Source organism: Notolepis coatsorum, assembly GCF_963971535.1.
Source record: "Notolepis coatsorum genome assembly, chromosome: 18".
Classification (NCBI taxonomy): Eukaryota; Metazoa; Chordata; class Actinopteri; order Aulopiformes; family Paralepididae; genus Notolepis; species Notolepis coatsorum.
The window spans coordinates 33,410,284-33,416,512 of NC_140182.1; positions in this window are offsets into that span (position 1 = coordinate 33,410,284).

Below are 6,229 nucleotides of genomic sequence, written 5' to 3' on the forward strand. Positions count from 1 at the left end.
ACTGTCTACTACACCTTTTACTGTCTACTACACCTTTTACTGTCTACTACACCCTTTACTGTCTACTACACCCTTTACTGTCTAATACACCCTTTACTGTCTACTACACCCTTTACTGTCTAATACACCCTTTATTGTCTACTACACCTTTTACTGTCTACTACACCCTTTACTGTCTACTACACCCTTTACTGTCTAATACACCCTTTACTGTCTACTACACCCTTTACTGTCTACTACACCTTTTACTGTCTACTACACCCTTTACTGTCTACTACACCCTCTACTGTCTACTACACCCTTTACTGTCTACTACACCCTTTACTGTCTACTACACCCTTTACTATCTACTACACCTTTTACTGTCTACTACACCCTTTACTGTCTACTACACCCTTTACTGTCTACTACACCCTTTACTGTCTACTACACCCTTTACTGTCTACTACACCTTTTACTGTCTACTACACCTTTTACTGTCTACTACACCCTTTACTGTCTACTACACCCTTTACTGTCTACTACACCCTTTACTGTCTACTACACCCTTTACTGTCTACTACACCCTTTACTGTCTAATACACCCTTTACTCCCTACTACACCCTTTACTGTCTACTACACCCTTTACTGTCTACTACACCCTTTACTGTCTACTACACCCTTTACTGTCTACTACACCTTTTACTGTCTACTACACCCTTTACTGTCTACTACACCCTCTACTGTCTACTACACCCTTTACTGTCTACTACACCCTTTACTGTCTACTACACCCTTTACTGTCTTCCGCTTTGACTCCACCTATATCTAACAGCCGTTATGTGTCTCTCTCTCACACACACACACACACACACACACACACACACACACACACACACACACACACACACACACACACACACACACACACACACTCACCCCCCCCCCCACGCACGCTCACACACACACACACACACACACTCTCTCACATACACACTCTCACACACACTCTCTCACACACACACACTCGCACACACACGCACACTCACTCACACACACACACACACACAGGCCTGTTGTGAGAGCGATAAGACATCCCCATCACAGCGTTCTCCCGTTTCCAATATCCGCTGTTGGGAAAAAGTTGATTCCTCCTTCCATGAAGTTGCTATGTCAATGAACAATTCTTCTGCTATTCTTATTGTATAAGTCAGCTGTTAGCCAGACTCATAAAATACACATAACGAGCACCGCTGAGACCAGAGCATATTAATACCAACCATTCGAAGAACAATTGACCCCTGCCAAGCGATTGTTGACATGACATGTTAAAGCTCACGTGACGTAGCGCTACAGTAGTTATGGTTAGCCTTAGCTAGCTAAAATGCTACCGTTTCAGAGGTCTGGAAACCAAAGAAGCTATAAAAGAAGGAAGGGTCATCACGTCACTGTGTAGTGCGTGAGCGCACATTGGTGCCAAGTGTGGAAACCTTCAGTTCGACCGACATTGAGTTGAATGGGGTCAACTCAACGGTTCCTCTTTTATGATAGCATTTTTACTTCTATTCATTTTTTTCTGTTCTTCCATTTCATTGGTTGTTTTATTCATTTTAATTGTTTTATTCATTTAACTTTTAGTTTTTATCTCCTGTAGCACTTTGCGGTACAAATTGAATTTATTATTATTATTATTATTATTATTATTATTATTATTATTATTATTATTATTATTATTATTATTATTATTATTATTATTATTATTATTATTATTATTATATGACCATTTAACATCTTTAGCCCGAGCGGTCCGCCGGCGGACCGCAGATGACATCATGTCATAAAATCTCTCCAGACTGTATTACATAATGTTGTGTTTTTTTCAAATGTAGCCAAGAGTAAAGACCCTAATCCTGTCAAAACAGCAGTCAGTGTATATTTTCAACAATACGTTTGTTTACCAATAGGTTAAACAGGTCAGAATCATATGCAATTGGTTGCATTGTTAACTAGCCAACGTTTGATATATTTTATATTTTATTAGTGTGCTTCTCCAATGCATCTCCCAAAGGATTCAATAGAACTGGCACCAAAGTCTGGCCCTTCCTTTCATAGTTTCCTTGCTGAAAACATGTATGCAGTGGATGTGGATGCACATACCTATATATAATGCAATATTTCCTTTATACACAAGATGAATAATGTATGTGAATGTAAGGAAAAACTATTCCATTTCTGCAACAGTGGGTCAGGCTGGGGTTTCATAAGGACAATGTTGACTCTGACTGACTTAACTGCTGAAACACTGAAACAGACCTGCTTCACTTCTACAAACATGTACGGGATAAAGGGCTCTACATGCTCGGGCAACTGCGACACAACATCAACAACGCAACAATGTTGCAGACACTCTGCCTTTATACTTCTGCAACATCCACGCGTAGCCTATGCAACATTGTACAAATAAATGTAAAATTTATGTACAAAATAAACGTCTTTCCGGTGTTTTAGACGTCGCTCTTTTATTTTGAAACCCCCCCCACCGGAAGTATTATTGCTGCTATCGCTAGCGGCTTGTGTCATCCGGTTCAGTGTTTTTGAGCTGACGCTAAATATCCAGGCAGCTACAGGCACTCGAGGAAGAGCTGCTGATTTTAATCGGCAGGAGAGAGAGCTCGTCAAAGCCGTATATCGCTGTGGCTGTGGTGCGGTCATAGGCAGGAAAATGCAGCTCAAAACTAACTGTTGTATTAAATTAATTGATTGCTGTTTAACTTGTCCCTGTGTCCAGTCCTTTCGATTAGCCCCACCCGTTCATTGTAAACAATGATGCATGTAATTATATTAACGTTACTGTGTGTTGTAGCTATGTTAATAAATTCTGAATGGCATTAAACACACACACACACACGCACGCACACACACACACACACACACACACACACACACACACACACACACACACACACACACACACACACACACACACACACACACACACACACTCACACTCACACACTGCATAATTGATCAAAGTTGGTGTGCCTTGAGATTCTGGTTTGACTTTTGGTGTCTTGTGCCTAAACAGGGAGAACCAATGTCATTGTACCGCTGTGCAAATGACAAATAAAGGCCTATTTTTATTCAGTAAATGTTATTTACAGCATGTCTAGGGAGGAGAGGGTGACCGCTGATTGGCCCAGGTGTATCCTGGCTGTTAAAGGGACTCCAGTGTAGAAGAGACATTACAAAGGAGAATATCAAACTGACCTCTGTCCTCTCTGAGATGAAGAAGAGACGTTACCAAAGAGACGCCAAAGGACACCCTGTTGATGTCTGTCATGACCCCGGGACCAAGTTAGACTGACAATGTGAAAATCCTAGACATAGACATAGATAGCTATTCCCATTTAAATCTATCACTGGTACATTTTTACAATGGCCGTTTGGTGTGAGAGATGGTGGAGAACTGGTGTGTTCACCTGGTAAAGGTATCATCTGGATGAACATTCCAGTGGCATTTGTGTTGAACATTCCACCCATCCGAGTCTCATGCACTGTCCACATACAAAACAGAGCTTATATCCATGACGATATTATCGAGAATATCATCTTTGATTTGCTGAAGGAAATTACCGTGATAGGAAAGGGTTGTCCTTTTAAATGAAAGTCAATAATCATCACTATATGAGGTTAGACTTACGCTCTGGGTCTCTTGTAATGATTTATTTTTTTTATTTTGTTTTATTCTCTTTTTCCCCCTCCTCCTTTTTCCGATTTTTCTCCCATCCCACTGTTAGTCGTTATGCCAATTCCCAACCCCCTTCCTGGTTGTTGCACACTTTCCCCTACTGTTGGTCCGAGAGGCCGGAGACTGTCACATGCTTTCCTCCGACGCATGTGCAGCCAGCCGGCAGCCAGCCTGGCCGCGCAGATTCTCACTGGGAGAGTGTAACATGTGGGAGGCCGCACTACCTCTCTCCAGATCCTACCCTCGCTGAGCAGGCGCCCCGACCGAACTGTAGGGGTCGCTGTCCACAACGCCCAGGACCCACCCGCCAGCTTTCCCCACCCCCTAATACTGCCAATTGTATTAGTGTGAACGGCCAGCCAAGCTGGTGACAACGCCGGGAGCTGGGCTCGAACCCAGCATCTCCGGCGTTGGTGACGAACGCAATCTCCGCTACGCCACCTGACCGCCCGTAATGTTAAGGTATGTTTTATATAAATAACTTTACTCGTGAAGATTATGAGAAGTGACAACCCCTAGGAAAGGCCATTTCTGTGGTGAAACGTGGCAAAGGTCAATACTTGTTTATCTCCATTTCTGAAAGGTTGACATTTTAGAGACTCTTAGAGAGGTTTTTATAGGACAATCACAGCGTGGGTGAAAAAAGGGGGACAAATAAACTGACTTTGCATATCTTGCTTCAAAGACCTGTAAGGCCCAAATTAAATTGACATTATCAACTTCAGAGGCCAGAATGTGGGACCTATAAACACATTAATTTGACTATCCAATAGCATTGTGAGGCTGAACAACAGGACCCATTGACTATGTACATGTGCTAAAAATTATTTAAAGAAACAGTGGCTCGAGAGGTAGAGCAGTCGTCTGGCAATCCGGAGGTTCCCGGTTCGATTCTCGCTCCTCCCGGGCAGCGCGTCGATGTGTCCTTGAGCAAGACACTTAACCCCTAATTGCTCCCGATGAGCAGGTTGGCACCTTGCCTGGTTGCCTCCACCGTCGGTGTGTGAATGTGTGAGTGAATGGGTAAAATGTGAGTAACAAATTGTAAAGCACTTTGGATAAAAGTTCTATATAAAAAAGCAGCCATTTACAGACTTTTTTTTTTTTTTTTTTTTTTCAACCAAGGGTCTTACAGGGTTTTAAACTCACCAAAGCCTGGTGTGAAGCCAGATTCACCCTGTTCACACAGTCACACGGTGGACCTCTCTCTACACTTGTCTCTTCAGAGCCACATGTGAGCGGCTATATTTGTACCAAAGTAAACAACAAGCCCCTCTAAACACAGCTGCTTCACTAGCCAGAGGGGGATTGGTGTAGAGAAGAGGCACGAGGAGAGGAGAGGGAAAGTACCTGTTAGAGCAGAATCGAGGATCAGAGTGGAGTAGTAGTGAGGTGACTCACTCTGACAGGACAGGCAGGTAGTGTTTTGTATTTGGATATGCGTGCATGTGTTTGTGTGTGTGTGTGTGTTTGAGTGTGTGTTTTACTTAACTAACTTAACTTTTCTTTCTCCCTTCCTTCCTTCTCTCCTCTTTCCCCTCTCTCTCTCTCTCTCTCTCTCTCTCTCTCTCTCTCTCTCTCTCTCTCTCTCTCTCTCTCTCTCTCCCTCTCTCTCTCTCATTATGAATAATGTAAGGTCGAGAGGGGGAGAGGCAGACAGGTTGCTAATGCATTAGGACTGCAGCCCACATGGCTGTAAGGAAGCCTGATGGTTACTGTAAGACTCACCATCCCGCATGGAGAAGATTGGAGCTGGCAGTCTGAGCTTGGATACGTCCCCAGATGTGTGTGGGGGTGTGTGGGTGTGCGGGTGTGTGGGTGTGGGTGTGATTTATTCTTGTGGACGGCAAGCAGTGGCTAGGCAGTGACTTAAAACTTGCCTCCAAGTTAAATACAGGGCATAACTCTGCCTCTAAAAATGTGTATGTAACTGTGTGTCTGTGCGTGTATCTGCATGTGTAGTTGTGTGTACCTGTACGTGTGTGTGTGTTGGCGAGTGGAAATATGGTCCTGTTTACCCATTCACCCATGCATTTTCATGTTATCACCTCCTCTCACACTATAAACCTAATACACACACACACACAGCTACTGACTGTGACAACATATTAATCTCTACAGGCCAGCAATGCCCACAGCATTCAGGGGTGGTGGTGGTGGGGGGGGGGGGTAAAATATTTACATACTGTCCATCCTGGCTGATGTTCTCACAGCCTTTATCCAAACTCCATATTTCTAGGATTCCATCCCAGGCGTTTGGGAGGCTGTCACAGACAGATAAATCATTTAATTGGATTGCAAGGTTGAGTAGGTTACTTTCTAAAGGTAAACCATTTACCAGATTACTAATTCGAATTGTAACAGGTAGTATAAACGGCTGCAATACTCCAACCCTGCAATGTGACCTGATTACTTTCACTGATATTTGGATTCCTTTTATTTTTTTAAGATATATTTGTTTTTGGGCATTTCTGTGTCATTGGACGGCATAGTAGGAAACG